Source organism: Mastigoproctus giganteus, chromosome 6 (genome assembly GCF_048544385.1).
Source record: "Mastigoproctus giganteus isolate SK-2022 chromosome 6, ASM4854438v1, whole genome shotgun sequence".
In the NCBI taxonomy this organism is placed as follows: Eukaryota; Metazoa; Arthropoda; class Arachnida; order Uropygi; family Thelyphonidae; genus Mastigoproctus; species Mastigoproctus giganteus.
In genome coordinates, this window is record NC_143580.1 from 148,088,901 (window position 1) to 148,107,528 (window position 18,628).

At 38.0% G+C, this 18,628-nt stretch overlaps 1 long non-coding RNA gene across 1 annotated transcript in view; it reads right to left on the minus strand.

The window, feature by feature from the left end:
- LOC150084648 (uncharacterized) overlaps nucleotides 1-18,628 on the minus strand; it is a 101,140-nt gene that overhangs the window by 75,617 nt on the left and 6,895 nt on the right. The window contains exon 2 of the long non-coding RNA XR_016547070.1: nucleotides 6,172-6,196. This is a non-coding gene — a long non-coding RNA (uncharacterized LOC150084648). The remainder of the gene's footprint in view (nucleotides 1-6,171; nucleotides 6,197-18,628) is intronic.

Genomic DNA, 18,628 nt, shown 5'->3' on the forward strand with positions numbered 1-18,628 from the left:
CCTCTTAATTTTTCACAAGAATATCTTTATTTTAAATAAAATAGATTGGTTGTAGAATTACTGCTTTTAATTATAAAAACTTATCGCTACTTATAAAAAAATTAAAAAAATTTTAATTATAAAAAACTTAGGCAGGTAAAAGTCAGAAGTAAACTTAAAACTAACTCAGGCAATTAATTAATGAGAATTCTGGCATAGGTGTTATATATTTTTATGTCTTTTCATCAGAAGTTTTTTTTTTTTTGTAGTTGTTGGCGCATTGGCTTCTGTGGCCATAGTGCACCTCCCAAGGTTTTTGCAGTACTTTTTGATCCAAGCCCGAGGCGGGATTCAAACCCACGACCTTTGGGTTGCCAGGCAGGCACTTTACCCACCCGGCTAGCCCGGTCGGCTCATCAGAAGTGACAAAAATGTTTTATACTGATCATATGCCAGCTGCTGAAATATACAATAATTGTGACCTTGGTATCAGATTAAATAAATCTAATTTTACCAAATAAGCAAAATATATACTTGTAATTACAGTTAACAAATACTCTCTTTGCCAAGTAATGTAGGACCATCTAGACAGGAACTGCATTCCTGTCTAGATGGTCCTGCATTACTTCTTTAACCAGTGATTCTATTATTTTTCCTGGAACAGAAGTCAAGCTAACTGGTCTGTAATTACTCGTGTCACCTTTTGATCCATCCCCCCCTATGTAAATTGGAGATACATTTATAACCCATAGGAAACTCCCCTAAATCCAAAATTGCTCACATAATTATGACTAAAGGTTTCAACTCCGCCATGGACGGTCCCAAGCCCGGCTGCGAAAGGAGGAGGGTGGTCATCCTGCCGAAATGACCAGAACCGGGAAACCGGGGAAACTAGGCAAGAAACTGCATGAAATTCGGAACAAGCTCTTACAACAATGTTACCGCATCCGGTGTAGCCGATGCGCCAGCACTGGGGACCCAGGGTACTGGTGTGAAGTGGACCACTGGCCACAGAACAAGCTGTTATAACAATGTTACCGCATCCGGGGTAGCCGATGCGCCAGCACTGGGGACCCAGGGTGCTGGTGTGAAGTGGATCACTGGCCACAGCAATAAGCTTACTACGCCAAAAAGGACAATTAACATTGGCGAATGGAATGTTCGAACGGGGCACCACGTTGGACAAAAGGAAATCATTGCCCAAGAACTACTTAGGTGCAAGATATCAATCGCGGCATTATCCGAATTAAGGCTCACCGGGTCTGGAACGATGATCATCCAACCACCAGCACCTAATGAAGCGGTTATGCTATTCTATTCTGGTGGTGAGAAACGAGAAGCAGGAGTGGGCTTTATGGTCGATGCTCAGGCCACCAGTAGTGTGATCGCTTTCCAACCAATATCGGACCGCCTGGCAGTCCTTACTGTCAAGGGCACCATCAAGACCCATATTATCTCCGCCTATGCGCCAACTGAGACTAGCCTGGACCCGACCAAGAATGACTTCTACAACCAGCTCCAACATACGCTGGATTCAATTCCGCAGACAGAAGTGATCATCCTCACAGGGGACTTTAATGCCCATATTGGCGTGGACAGATCTGGTTGGGAAACAACAATGGGCAAGTTTGGCCATGGGAAGATCAATGACAACGGCTTACGTTTGTTGTCCTTTGCCGCATCTAACAACCTGATCATTGGAAACAGCCATTTCCAGCACCCTCAAAAACATCAACTTACATGGCGAAATCCATCTGGCAAGGACTCAGCAATCCTGGACTACATTTTGATCAATGCCAGATTTCGCTCATCGCTCATGGACGTTCGTGCCATGAGGGGACCTGATTGCGGATCTGATCACTACCTCATCCGGGCTAAGGTGCAGCTCAAATTACGGCATGCAAAAAGATCATCTCGGTCAGCCAAGCTGGACTGGAGGCAGCTAATGAATGCTGCCAACAAACAGGCATATCAGATCGCCCTATCCAACCGCTTCGAGATGCTGGCCGTGCCCGAGGATATAAATGAAGAAGAAAAGCAGATCTCTGATGCCATCCTGGAATGTGCCAAGCCCCTATGTCCACCTGCCCGACGTCGAACGCAACCATGGATATCAGACGAGTGCCTCGACCTCGTGGACAAACGGAAACAGGCAAAGTTGGTCGACTTTGAACGGTACCGGCAGCTAAACTGAGAAGTCCGACAAAGAATGACAGCAGAAAGAGAAGCTGGAACCAAGTGGCAGACGATCTTGAAGTGGCGGCATCCAAAAACGAGTATCGCACTCTCTACCGCACCCTCAGATGTCTGAGTGGAAAGACCAAATTGACTAGTGACAACATCAAGAATGCTGATGGGACCTTCGTGCGATCACCATCCGAACGCCTGCAACGATGGAGTGAATTCTTCAAAGCTTTGTATAATCACGACCCACCTCAGGGACCGCCAGCAACAGCACTCTCGATCGACCCCCCCTGAGGTCTCCATGGTCGATGTTGAGCCTACAGTAGAAGAAGTGAAAGCAGCCATACAATCCCTGAAGCATGGCAGGGCACCAGGAGTGGACCAAGTCACCACAGAAGCGATCAAAGCCGGGGGAGATGTACTGCTTCGCCGACTACACTCACTCCTCAAAACCATCTGGTGCACTGAACAAATTCCGTTAACATGGAGGAAAGCCATTATCGTACCGATCCACAAGAAAGGTGATAACCGGGACTGCAAGAACTACCGTGGCATCAGCCTCCTTTCCATCATCGGAAAGGTCTTTATGAAGATCATCCAGTCAAGACTGCAAAAACATCGCGAGCAAACCAGTCGAGAAGAACAGGCAGGATTTAGACCCGGGCGAGGATGCTGTGATCAAATCTTTGCCATTTGTCAGCTGATGGAGGAGAGGATCCGGTGTGGACAGCGAACCGTCATTGTTTTCATTGACTTTAAGTCTGCTTTCGACTGTGTCCACCGGCCTGCCTTATGGAAACTACTTGAGGTTGAACATGTACCTCGAAAAGTCATCACACTCCTCCAAACTGCATACAACGGTTTAACCAGCCAGGTGCGCATCCAGAACGATTTATCAGAGGAATTTACCATCCAAACTGGAGTCCGCCAAGGGGATGTAGCCTCCCCGTTGCTTTTCAACATCGTGGTCGACGCCATTATGAGGCAAGCATTCAGAAACAGACAGGGCATACAATATGACAAGGATCACTATGTGACTGACCTGATGTTTGCTGATGATAGTGCTATCCTTGCCGGTAACGACGCTGAAGCCACGGACATCCTCTACGACATTGCCCGCATTGCCCGGCCATACGGTTTGAAGATCAATGCTGGTAAGACAAAGGCCCTGACAACAGATGGGTCGCAAGCCACCATCTATCTCAAAGGCGTCCAGATCGAGCAAGTGCAGGACTTTAAATACCTTGGGTCGCTGGTCCAGGAGAAGAAAGTTGCATCCACCATGGAAATCCACAGCAGAATTGGACAGGCGGCCACTGCGTTCGCCTCGCTCAAATGGTGTCTGTGGAAGAGGACCAACATTTCCACAAAGACTAAAATCCGACTCTTCCGGACTTTGATCCTGCCCATTCTTCTTTACGGATCGGAAACATGGATTTGTCTCAAGTTAGATTTGAACAAACTTGAGGTATTCCAAATGCGATGCCTGCGGCAGATCTTGGGCATCTCTCTTCGCGACCGCATCACTAATGATACCATCCGCGCCAGATGCCAACAGCAACCAACCATTGCCGACCAAATCCAGAAGCGAAGGCTCAGATGGTTTGGCCACGTATGTAGAATGGGCACGAACAGAATACCATCCACACTCCTTTGGAGACAACGACCCACCCAATGGAGCATCCAACGGACCGCGCCTAGGAAAACGTGGGCCAAGCAAGTGGAAGATGACTTGAAGAGCCAACGTCTCGACCTTAACCAGGCCAGGACTGAAGCCATGGATCGTAAGGTATGGAAGAACATCACAGAGCAAGTCCGAAACCCTGCGGCACCTACAGCAGCATACTGGTTGCGTGGCCAACCGCCTCCCCCAGTTGCCAGCTAAGGACCAAAGAAGAAAGAAGAAGAAGAAGAAAGGTTTCAACTGGATAGTCCTATGTCATCAGTAAATAAAACTATTTATTCAATATGATTAAAGAAGCCTGTGCACTCTGGATTCATTATGAAACTAAAATTACTGTAACAAATTTTAGTTTCATTTATTCAATGTATATTTCTATTTATCACTATGATTATTTAGGGAAATTATCAATTTTGGGGATATAATTACAATGTTAAAAAGATGAATCAGAATTTGTAATACAATGGACAATTCTTTGAACAATGTGATTTTAATAAATTCAATGACAATTTGTCATTCGGCGCATTGAAATTTACAATAATAAAATGTATAATTAGTATTAGTAGTGGCAAATGATACTGGACCCTTCTCTAGAAGTTCATATGTAGACAACAGCATCAGCCAAAAAAAAAAAAAAATCCATCCCTCCAAGAATTGTCTATTTCTTCCTTGAATTTATTCAAACTATCCACTTTCACCATAGATAGAAGCTTTTCCCAGCAATCAACCAAATGTTGGCTGAAGGCAAACTTCTGCACATATATTCTGCAAGCATCTTCCTCAATTTGAATTTATTCCCCCTCATGTGCTTAGTCTGAGCAAGAGGAAGAATCTCAACAGCAGCGAGTTTGCTCAAGACATTCAAAGCCTTGAACACCTCAATCAGATCACCTCGCAGGTGCCTAGTCCAGATGCCCCTCTGTTCCCCTTGCCAACCTCACTCACTGCCCTTCTCTGTATCTATTCCAGCAGCTCTATATCCTTTGAAAAATGAGGCCTCCAGACTTGCATGCACTACTCAAGATTTTGCCTGACCATTGCCTTATACAATATGATAGTTACCTCCTTAGCTCTTCTAGAAATTCCTGTATATCATTGAAAAAAACCCATGAGCTGTCTTAGCCACCTGTCTGCACTGCTCAGAGAACTTCATATGACTGCACAATTTACCCCCAGGAAGTGGTGTGCTGGTAAATTTTTAACAACTGGCTTGCTAAAAAAACTATAAAAAAAAAACAAAAAAACAACAAGACCAAGAATGTGTGTATATATTTATTTTAAGTTTTACTGATTCACAATTTGAAATACAAAAATTTAAAACAATAATAAACTGTTCATTTTTTATTGAAATTTCCATGTAGCTAATTGTTTCTCAAAAAATGTTTTCATTGACTTTTACCATGCTCTTGTATGAGTAGCCAATGAATTGCAACTACTCTTGTATGAGTAGTTGCAATTCAACCATGATTTGACAAACGGAGTTACATCCCAATCTGCTAGCTCTTTTCCCAATAAATTTATCGTCATTAAATCCAATATGTGACCTATTGTTTAACATGGGAATGTAATTTTACCTTAAGAAGAAGCGGCCCAAAATTAAGTGGATGTTTGTTCGAAATAATATTCCTGTAATATTGCTAGTGGAGATAATCCACTATATGGGCTGCCAAGTAGGGAAGGAAGTGGGGGAAAGGAAGCACAAAGGGTGCTGAAATAAGCAGGCGCAGCTGAATTTTCTATGTCACCATATACAAGCTTATCGCTCGAATGCCACTAGCCATTTTGGATTGAAGTGCGTGCCGCTCTACAGTTTATAGCCATTGTCAGTTTAACAACCAGCTTGCAAAATTCTTGAAAATTAACAAGCAGCTCGTGCAAGCTGGCTCCAACACACCACTGCCCCCAGATCCTTTTCATTTTCCACTACCCTGAGTGTGTAGTACGTTACCCCTGGGACTACTGCTACTCATATGCAGTACCTTGCATTTGTTAAACTTCAGTTGCTATTTCTCAGCCCATCTGCCCAACTTTTCTATACCTTGTTGCAGCAACACACCTTCATTACTGTCATTAACCACCCTGCCAACCTTTGTATCATCTGCAAACATAGATATTAAGCCTGATATACCTTCATCAATGTCATTAATAAATCTATAATAATTATGATATTTTAGAATATTAAAAACTGAAAAAATACAATGGCATAGCTGTAACAATTTAAAATAAAGAAAATAATGAAGAATATAATAATGTTAAAAATGTGCTATTATAAACATTCTTAATTTTATTTTTATTTTTAATGATCAGAAAAGTTAGCAAAGGCCTACCTTGGACTTGTATCCTCATGCACCACTGGAAATAAATCAAAGTTCACTATATTAATTAAGACAAGATTAACAAAAGCTTCATTTACTATAATAATATTTAAACTTAAAATACAGGATAATTCAAAATAATTTTGAATCTTTGTAAAACATACTCCACATACTTGAATGCATAAAAACATGTCGACACTAAATAAAAGCCATGATCTTGAAGTTTCTATGGGGGGGGGGTATCAAAATGTTAGTACCCTGACCTAGATAAAATATCAGTAGGAATGCTGTTTTTAATATAAGTTGTCTACATATTCAATAACTAACGTAAAATTTCATTCCTGTAGGTGATCGCACACCAGAGATGGAGCCGGAATCTGAGGAAGGATGCTATAGTTGACAAAGTGGAGTATCGAGCAGTGATTCAAGTTCCTGCATTTGCAGGGCAAGAAATCTCAGGAAATTGAAGAAGAAATGAAAGCTGCATACGAGCAGAATTGTCCATCCCATGACACTGTAAAAAAGTGGAAAACGAGAGTTCCAATGCGATCATACAAGTGTCTTTGATGAACCAAGAGAAGGAAGGCCATCAACATCCGCAGACAGTGAGATGGTTGCAAAGGTTGAGCAGCTGGTGCTGAGTTATAGACATGTGACAATTAATTTCATCACAAATGCAGTGGGAATTAGTTATGAGTTTGCATCCACAGCATTTTACATGACCATCTGCATATGTCTAATGTCTCCGCACGATGGGTTCCAAGATTGCTGATGCCTTTGCAGAAGCAATGTCAAATGCAGTGTTCTCACCAACTGTTGGATTTGGGTAATGCGGATGTTGAAAACTTTTTTGATCAGTTGGTGGCGAATGCTGGATGTACCAGTATGATCCGGAGAATAAAAACATGTCAAAGCAGTGGGAATACACCTCCTCCCAACCTCCCAAAAAGGCAAAGACCACTCCATCTGCAGAGAAGGTGATGTTGTCATTGTTTTGGGACAGAAAAGGGATTATCCTAACAGATTACCTACCTCGTGGTTCCAGTTGCCAGAGAATACTACAGAAATATTTTGAAAAAGTTATGCGATGCTTTGAAGGCAAAAAGGCATGGAATATTAACCAAGGGTGTCCATCTTCTGTCAGACAATGCAGCAGGCTCACATGGCTGTTGCCACCACCAACTTTGTTGCCCAGTGTGGCTTAAAACTTAAAACTTAAACAACTTAAAACTACTGCAGCACCAGCCCTGTTCTCCTGACCTAGCACCGTCAGACTTCTTGTTTCAAGAAATAAAGAAATCATTGTGTGGAAGTTGCTTTGATTCATCTCAAGAAGTAATCAATGAAGCTGAATCGTGGTTTCAGGCAAAAAGTGCGGACTTCTATGATCAAGGCATTAAACAACTGATCCATAGATGGGAGAAATATGTTACTATGAGAGTACATAGAAAAGGATTAAAGTTCTTGTGAAGCTGCTAGGGCTATTATTTCTAGGTAAGGATATGAACTTTTTGATACCCCCTTGTATTAATGTGACTGTGACTAACCAAGTCATGAGGCATACATCCAATGGCAGTCAAATCCCTTCCAGTTATAGCCTAACAACTGACATGCAGTCAGATGCACATGTCAGTTGTTACATGACAAGAAACAACTCTGATTCTGTTCTTCAATTTGGGTAATTGCTGGTATTGATGGTAGATAAATCTGTTCCTTACCAAGTCACAGAAAAAAAAAAAAAAAATTCAACTGTGTGTGGGGGAGCACGGGAGGTGAGATTTTAGTGACTTCTTGCAATGAAAATGAACTACCTTGTTCCATCTGCCACTGAAAATTCATATGCAGAAAGTTGTAAGACATGAAAAAAGGAATTAGTGGAGTCTATTATTAAGCATACAGACTGATTACATGGGTTGTCTTCAATGATCAACGGTAAAGAAAGTTTTCATACATTTCTATTAACCTACATGCAATGCAACAAAAAATAATAAGTGTTCAAAGATTCAGGAACTAGGCATGGTGTTAAAATTTTGGAGAAAATGAGTTCCAAAAATGAGTCTGACATTGACATAGGTGTCTAACAAGAAATTTTTGGAAAAACTGTGGAAAAAGAACTTGAAAAGGTTTAATAATTCTAAAGAATCTGTGCTAGAGAATGTCCAAATGATTCCAGCAAGCAAAGTTAAAGGAAAATATACATATAATTGAATATTAGAAGTAAATAGAAAATTAAGAAGACAAATAAGTATTTCAAAGGAAAAAAGGATTTCTATAAATTGATTATCATTTAGGATTAAGGATACCACTACAGTCACTCAAATGTTTTAAATGTATGGCCTTAACCATGTTGCAAAATACCGCACAAATGATGTGACATGTGATCACTGTGTTAAGAAATGTTACTCTTACAAGAACTGTTCTTCCTTGGATGAGTCTGAAGCCTGTGTCATTTTCAAAAATAAGAAGCCATCCGGCACGTCTGCGGTTTACATGAAATGCCCTCTATTTGACAGAGCTCTTGAGTTCATTAACCTTTTTCTGATTATATACATATACAGAGACGAAACTAGAGGATCCTATGCCTGGGGCAAAAATAATATAAGTATGTCCCCATTATATGCAGATAGTCAATCTTTATGAATTTATAAAAATTACTATTGCAAGATCTATGATTTGCATATCTATCCATACACAGGGAATAAATTTACATAAATATTTACAGTTTAGTAAAAAAAAAGTCCATCAAAAATGTTTTCCTCCTAGTAATATTTATTCGAGCCAATGGGAGAAGAGAGCGGGGCAATTATGTCACTACAAATGCGCAGGTAAATAATTGCATAGGTTATTTCCTGATTAGATTTATATCAGTGCATTATAATGTTAGTATAATGTTATTATACAAATAATAACAAAACTATACAAATATTTACAAAAAACTAAAATATTTACAATCATATGTCTATATCAAGATGATGGGTCCCCTTCATTAGCTGACAATTAATATGCAAAAAACGTCACAATGGAACATCAAATAATACTGGGCATGGTCATGAATTACTCAGTGAAGCACGTGAACAAGGTTAGTGAAAGTTAAATGGAAGGAACACAAATGGATTACTGGGCATAATCAGACACTTGCTGTTGACAATGTTTGTTTGTTATTTGGTTTTTAGGAGCATTAGCAACTAAGGCCATATTGCTCCGGGAATATGCGGTGGTCATTCCCTTGACCTTTCCGCATCCTCCGTATTTGGTGGTGATGGGCTCGAACCCCGGTCTAATCAAGAAGTGTGTGCTATGCACTGCTGCTCCTTCCCACCTGGCTACGGAGGCGCCTGTTGACAATGTAGAGCACATATGTGGGATGCATGCCAATGTTTGTTGCATTGCAAGACAACTGCCTCCATAATGTAATGTTCACCAACCTTGCGCATGTGCTTTACTGTCTAATACATGATCACGCCCAGCATCATTTGATGTTCCATTGTAATGTTTTTTTGTATATTTATGTCAGCTGATGAAAGGACCCATCATCCTGATAATAATAATAAATGATTTAAGTATTTTAGTCCTGCTCTTTCACATGCAACAATATTCCTTGGCCATTATGTAACCCAAAGCAAAAGGCCTTTTCCTAAGTGACCTATGTAAACACAGGTAAATAATTACATAGTGATTTTTATTTGACCTTGAGATTGCCACATGGTGGGGTAGGCAATGGAAGAAGAGGGATGCGGGTCACATGGTACAAGTGGGCAGAGCAATTACATTACTACATATGCACAGGTAAAAATTACATAGGTCATTTCCTGATTAGATATCAATCAGTGCATTTTGATAGGTGCATCTTTTACATAGAAAAAATTTGACTTACTCCATCATACTTCTATATTTTACATAGAAAAGCATGTGCGGGGGTTGGAAAGTAAAGCGAGCAGGGGTGAAGCCCCCTAGTATTTATTAATAAAATAATTTAAATAATACATTGAATATAACAAAACAAAAATATCAAAGAAAACGAAACTTACAAATATTTGTTTATATCTACAGAGACTTTCTATTTAAACTACAAAGAACATACATATAACTACAAAGAAATATTAAAAAAAAAAAAAAAAAAAAATCACAGATATCAAATAGAGTTTGTTTATATATCTAGAATAAAGTCATAGAAACAAAACATTGAGAAATATAATATTGAGCACTTTTAACATTATAACAAACTAAAAATATGCAATGAAGATGTATTATTTTAATTGAATTTTTCTCGTTTTTGTGGAAGCAAAATTATCAATAATTCTAAGCATAATTTATGTTTTGTAAAATTGATTGTCAGTGGATAAAATTGATATCATCTTGTCGTTGTTCTTGTCCAGTTGTTGATCTAAGATGATTTTTAATCAATTTAAGTTTACTGAAAGACCTTGCACAAGAAGTTACTGTTACAGGCAGGGTAAGAAAAATTCATAACACTATTTCTATATTTAGATAAGATTCTATTAGACAATACTCAAGAATAAATTGGAGAAGTTGTAAAGGGGTTACAGATTTTATATCCTGCAGAATTGATAAAACATGATTTTTGAAACTTTGAATTTCTGTTGAAATTATCTGATGCATTTAAATCTTTCTTGTATTTTAATGCAAGGTCGGAAGCAGTCTTCTGCAAGTCAGATTTTTTAAATTAATACAAGTAAGTTTCAAATAGAAAATCAATATCTGAAGAAATAGTATTCAGTTTTTTAAATCTAGTGTTTAAGTCATTCACAAGAACATCCAAAACATATTTAATTTCAATATAAAATTGTTGTTCAGTAGATAAATTGAAATCGTCCGAAGATTCGTGAAGTATCATTCTTTTTTTCTTTCTTCTTCTTTCATCTGGAAAAGTAGCTGGTATATCCATTTTTTCTGCTGTGGTAGCATATCCGAAAATCTCTTGAAATTCACTTTCCCATATTTCTGGAGATTTTTTTATCAATCCACTTATCAATCCACTATTTACACAGTCAATATTATTAAGAATTTTATTCCATATAGCCAACCTGCATAAAAATGGATAGTCTATTTATAAAAGCAGAATTTCAGCAATACTGATAGGTTCTGCATTTGCAGATGTATCTTCAATATTAATTAAGACTTCATGAACCTTTGTTATTTATAAAAACAGATTTTATAGTTCGTTGTTTGAATGACCATCTCATGTCTGTACGTCCTTTGAGTGAATCTTCAAAGCATTCATTAAAATTTCCCAGCTACTAGTGGAACCAGAAAAAAATATATATATATATTCTTTGAACAACATCAAAATAACTTATCATTCCAAACATTATTGACGCTGCATGCACACCAGCTAAATTATGACTACATGCCAAACATGGTACAAAACATTGCAAATTGACTTTTTTTAATTACTGCCTGTACACCATTATATTTTCTGGCCATATTGGCCCCATTATCATATCCCTTCCACTTACTTTTTAATGTAAAGTCCATCCTTTTCTAATTTAGTAAAAAATTAATTTTGCCAATCCATTAGCATTGATTCTTTACTTTCTATAAAATCAATGAAACTCTCTTCTATTGATATTTTTCTGTCAATAATTTGCACATATCTAATTATTTAGGACATTTGTTCATGATGTGATAGATCCAGGTGTGCAATCAATTAACAAGAACTACTTAGCTTTTTTAATTTTTGAAAATACTGGCCCGAATTTTATTTCCAATTATCCATATAAATTTGTCTTGAATTTTGTGTGATAAATAATTCACAGTTCCTTTTCGATGATTTGAAATTTGTTCTGCTAGTTCTTTATTATAATAGCTTATAGGTTCAATAACATCGAGGAATATTCCAGCTTTCAGATTCCCAAATATCTCATTTGAACCTCTTAATGCAAGATTATTTTTTGCACAAAATAATAGTATCCAGAATAATTTTTAAAATTCATTTCCATTTTTCTTTCTCTGTTAAAATTGCATACATACAAAGAGCATCATCAATAAGTCCAGAATTTTTTTAGACTCTTTTCCATTGATTTCCATTTTAGAAAATGTTCACGTTGTTCTAATGAATTTTCATGATTTGGAATAAACTGGTGTAAGTGTTTCCAAGAGGAAAAGCCTTTCTTTGAATTAACCAGAGAAGGTGCATTGCCAATATTTTCATTAGTTCCAAATAAAATGCATGGAAGACATTAACAAAGATTTCATTCTTTGGAGTAAATCAGCCCATTTCTACAAATTCATCATTAGCAAGTTTTTTTTTCAAACTCTATGGAAAATCGACGTCCATCCTCTGACAAAGAATAATGAAAATCTGCATCTTTACCCTGATCCAGTCCACTTTCTATTAAAAAGCATCTTATTTTATCAGAAATATTCAATGGCCAAGTTGTGGGATTATTTAAGTTCAGCTTAATATGATTATTATTATTTTCATTTTTTACAATTTGTGGTGACCAATATTCAGTTTTCTGGTATTTTCAGAATTATGTGCCCCTGTTTCGCTACAATTTTCTCAAGCTTCAGGAATGACAATTGCAGCTAACAGGATTTTCTTTATTGTGATCATTACTTTCATAATTGGTGCAAACCATTTTTGAAAATTATTTGATAATTTTTTTGCTTCTTTGCTCCTTCCTCCCTCAACTTCTTTCAAAATTCTGCTCCACTTGGTCGTTTGGACATCTTATTCTTACCTATAATTCATAAATTTAATTTTTAAAGATTCTTTTATTTTAATTAAATTTAGAGCACAGCTAAAAACAATGTTATTTACATTGTTTATTGTAGACATGTAGACTATAATTCTAGAACAGCAGAGATTTTAAGAACACAGCTTGCATTGTGGAACGGTAATCCCTTTAACCATTAATTCATGCTTCCTAATTGCCAAAATTGCCTAAAGGACAGAGTTGGTAACAATGCGTACAAAGTTAAATCTTTCATAATCCATTCATTGTTTGGAAATTTTCTTCATTCTAAGCAAACTATTTTAAATGTAATTACCAAGAGCAATTCAAAAAATTCGTTATAAAGATGTTCATTAAACAGAGGTCTGACTGTAATTAAATCAAAAATGAAGCAATTTTAAAATATATAACTGGTCAAGTGCACCCTTAAAATGCTGTGCATGTGGCTGAGGTCCCAGCTCACCCCACCGAAGTTCTGGCTCTGTATGTGTGTATGTGTGTGTGTTTTTTCGAGGTTGTTTCAATCACATTTCAGATGTGCCCATTTACGAATGAATTGTTTTAAAACCTACAATTAGGTGTTGCCATCTACTATCTGTTTCCAAGTAATTGTAGCTATATATAATAAATAGCACAATAACAGCTATTAAAATCAATGGAGATTAGTATTAGTACAGTCATATAAGTAAAGAAATACAGGCTTTTCCTGCAATGGCCAAAAAAAAAAAAAAAAAAAGGAAAAAAGTAGATAAGAAAATACAAATTATGTACTTCCCTCACATAATTAACTATCCATCTGACCTCTGAATTTGTTAGAAGTGTCAGCCTCAACTACTTGTGAAGGCAACTTGTTCCAGTAATCAATGACTCACTGGCTAAAAGTAATCTGGTCTAAACCTCTTACCTTGTAATTTGAATTTATGGCTCCTAGTTCTGGAATTCTTTATAACAGTGGAAATTCTGCCTTGGTTATTTTACTAACCCCTCTCACAGCCTTATAAACCTTAATCAGGTCCACTCTAAGGTTGCCCTTTTGCTGATATCACAATGCAAGTTGCCTGTCTTTAGACCCTTTCAAGAAGCTCAATATCTTTTTTTTAGATGAGGTCTCCATACTTGGACACAGTATTCCAAATGCAGTCTTACAACTGCCTTTCACTGGGATTATGATCTCCCCATATCTACAGGATGTTTGATAAATCATTGATAGGACACCATGGGCTTTGCTGTTTACACTGCTCATAAAAATTCATATCTGTCCTTATTGTAACACCCAGATCTCTTTTTTCCTTTACTGTTTTTAATTCAACTCCACAAAATGTAAAATTTATTTTCAGGTTGCTATTCCTCAAGTGTAAAATCTTGCATTTTGCTGCATTAAAACATAGCTGCCACTTTTCTGACAATTCTTAAAGCCTGTTCAAGTCATCCTGAAGGAATGCTGCTTGGCACCTATCAACATTTGTCGATGTCGTTTATGAAAATCAGAAACAACAGTGGTCCAAGAACTGATCCTTGGAGGACTTCACTTCTGACATTATGCCAATCAGAAGAATATCCATAGATCAGAACCCTCTGCCCTGCAGCCACCCTTCAATCCATCTTAGAATTTTTCTAGTAACCCCCAACATGTTCTAGCTTATATAGTAATCTCTCATGAGGGACTGAGTTAAATGCTTAGCTAAAAATCAAATAAACTATGGTGAAATTGTTCCCTAAATCCAGCTCAAGAGTAACTTTGTCAAAATAGTTTACTATGTTAGTTGAACATGATTTTCCTTTAACAAAACCATGTGTTTTTCAGAATGCCATTTCTTTCTAAATGTCCTGGATTGCACTCTTAATCATTACCTCTAAGACTTCCCTACCACTTAAATCACACTAACAGATCTATAGTTACAGACTACTCTTAGAACCACCTTTACGAATTGGCAATACATTGGCAATTCTCCAATCCAAAGAATCTCTCTCTCTCTCTCTCTCTCTCTCTCTCTCTGATGACTGTGATGACTATAATAAACAGATACACAGACAAATAGAATGGAGCAGTAAATCAGAATGCCTTATAATGGGGGACTTAACTTTCCAAATATTGACTTCTAGTTGGCCACCTGTATGGTAGCAGAAACTTTCTGGATTTTTTGGATGACTGCTTTCTATATCAGCATGATGAAGAGGCAACAAGAGAAAGCAATGCACTTGATCTTTTTATTACCAGTGGCTCTTCATGCATTAAGAATCCCCAGATAAAGGAATACTAAACAAATAATCATAATATACTGATGTGGGATATACAAAGCAAAAGGCTCGAGCTAATGGGAGTGCTGTGGCTCAGTGGAGAATTGAGAGGGGCAGTTGTCCTCTGAATCACAGCCTTTTAAAATGTACTGCTTGTTTGATGTTTGTGGAGCAATCAGGAACGAGACATGATATTGCCAAGGGGTCTTTGTGTGTGCACGATGTAAGGAGTGAGAGGAAATCAGGTGACACCTCAGCATTGTTATGGGCCTATATGAGAGCTTGAAGGACAGGGTGGATGCTCTCGAAGGATCTAAATTAAGGGGCCCATCAAGCTCTCAGCTGCCCACATCAATGCCAGAGCTTGCACTTGAACATCACACAACACAGCGGCAACACCAAAGGCAGAATGTGCTGGTCCCACAGGAACTAGTAATTGTCAGTGACTCTATTGTCAGGTAAACAGGGAACATGCTTTGTAAAAAGGATAGGTGGAACAGGAGCAGGGTATGTCTGCCAGGGGCAAAGGTTGAGGGCACAAAAGGTGATAGAGTTGTACATGTTGGCACTAATGATATTAAGAATAGGAGACAGGCAGAAACATTTAACAAGTACTTAACAAGGTCACTTTTGAAAAAAAGCAGTGAATTAGGGTTGAATTTGAAAGTGTCTGCAATTCTGCCCAGACATGATAGGAGGGAGTATATGATGAGAGCCTTGTTGATCAGTTCAGCTCTGGAGTGATTATGCAAGGCTCAAGGGGTAGAATTTTTCTCAGCCTGGTCTGTGCTTGTTAACAGGAGAGACTGCTTCTATAGTACTGTCATTAACAACCCTGCTGACCTTCTTATCGTCTGCAAACTTGGACATTAAGCCTGATATACCATCATCAATATCATTAATAAATACAGAAAACAACAATGGACCCAACACTGAACCCTGGGAGCCTCCGCTAATTAGTTCACAAAGGGCAGTGTCCATTGATTACACTGTCTTCTCCCACTCAACCATCCCTTTATCCATAGCAGCAATTTGCCTCTAATGCCACACTGCTGCTCCAATTTGTGCAGCAGTCTTCCACGTGCAACAGTATCAAAAGTCTCTCTAAGATCCAAATATATGATATCAAAATTATTCTTTGCATCCAGTTCCTTTGTGATCACATCATAGTATCCAATCAAATCGGTCAGACAAGGCTTCCTCTTAACAAACCCATGCTGTGTCTGACCTATAACTGAAGTCTTGTCTAGATGATCCTGCAGTGCTTCTTTAACCAGTGCCTCCATTAATTTCCCTGGTTGTTGTTGTTATTTGGTTTTAGGAGCATTAGCAACTAAGGGAATATGCGGTGGTCATTCCCCGACCTTTTCGCATCCTCTGTATTTGGTGGTGATGGGCTCGAACCCCAGTCTAATCAAGAAGCGTGTGCTACGCACTGCTGTTCCTTCCCACCTGGCTATGGAGGCGCCTTCATTAATTTCCCTGGAACAAAAGTTAAATTAGCAGTTCTGCAATTACTTGTGTCGCCCTTTGATCTTCCTTTGTGAACTGGGGTCATATTTGCACATCTTCAGTCCATGAGTACCTCCCTGAGTCCAAGGAAACTCTCATAATTATAGCTAAGGGTTTGCTTACTTCCTTTGCTGCCTCCTTTAATATAACTGGATAGACCCCATCCACCTTTCTTATGTTTATCTTCAACAATTTCTCCTCCACTTCAACAATTTCTCCTCCAGTTATTACTGAGAGCAAAGTGGAGGAAAATTTTAATGATTTTAACAGGGAGCTTAAAATCATTAAGCTCCCTGTTAGAGTTTAATATAGATGCAAAATACTCAGTTTGTTAGCTACCCGAGCAGGATCTTCTTCCACTGACTGTAAGATTGTATTCATAATTTTGGATTCATATTTTTATTCATAATTTTCATTGTATTCATAATTCCACCTTCCAGTTTATTATCAAAACCCCTGTTTGCTCCTGTTCTGTGCCACTTTTTTTACACTTTCTTGTTCCACTGGCATTTTTCTTTCTACTTTGCTGACATCCAACTAGTCCATAAAAAGGTTGACAAATCCCTCACATTCAATTATTACCCTGCTGCACTTATCGCTACTCTTTCCAAAGTAATGGGGAAATCCATCAATGGCCAACTCTTAAAACTACCCCAGAAAACCTTCCATCTGGTCGATGATCCCCAATATAGATTTTGTCAGTTTTGATCTACTGGTGATATACTGGCTTATGTTACTCACCTTTGAAAAAATTTGATGGAATAGTTTGATGAAAATCAGGAATTTGCTCTTGACATTTCTAAGGTTTTTGATCATATCATATCCAGGTGATAGATTGCCAACTATGTTTACAATTCAGTATCATGTTTTCTCTCTGACCACACACACTGCAAGTGATGGTATCGCTGTTTTCTAATTTGTCCACTAACACTAGCATTCTTCATGATCTCATTCAAGGAAAATCATGAACAGCATTGTTTTAAAATGTGACATTTTTACATTATGATTTTGAAAAAAAATATTTTACCTTAGGATAATTAATACAAAAATAAATCATAATGTTGAGGAAATACACTGGTGTTTAAAGAAAGTGCATCGCCTAGGAATTTCAAACCCTTTTTTGCAATGGTATATTACATTAATGACTAGCATCACAAATAGAAATATCAAACAAAAGATAATTATTAATAGTTAAGTCAAAGCTAAGTAATATTTGACAGGTGCTCTCAAAATATTCCAAAATGAGCATTTGCAAGCTTCATACAACAGTTTTTGTAAACAACAATTATGGCTGAAATGTTATCAGAAGCCCTCAGTTTGCTTCAGTTTATCATTTTAAATGGAAAGCAAAATGAAAAGTTCAGGTGCAAACTAATATTTAGTTGAATCACCTCTGGCCCTGATGACAGCAGCACACCATCGAGGCATTGACAAGATCAATTTCTGAAGATATTCAACTGATAGTCTATGGTTCCAAACATGAATTATAGCTTCCTGAAGTTCACTAGGGGTTTTTGTTTTCTTTCTGGCAACTACAGATTCCACATGATGCCAACAATTCTCTAGGACTCATCTGGACTGTTTCCTGGCCGGCTAAGAGATGTAATGGATCGTTCTTGCAACCATTTTTTCACCTGTAATAAATGTAAACACATTGCTGTTGAACTTCTAATGCAGAAATAAAGCTAAAGTAACTACAGAAGTGCCTACTTACACTTTTCGCCCGATGACAAGTCATCCTGAAAGATGCAGTATGATAGGAAAGATGGTTGGCAGCAATTTTCCTTCCAATATAGGCAGGTATCTATTGGTATTTATGGAACCTTTTATAAACTGTAGAAGACTTACTCTGCAATACGAAATGCACCTCCATATCATTTGACTGGTAAGGAATTTCACTGTAAACACCATACAGTCTGGATGGTATTCTTCACCATGTCTACAGCGAATCGTTTGTCTCCCATCAGAGCCACGCATGTCGAATTTCTTCTCATCTAAGAAAATAACCGACTTCCACTGCT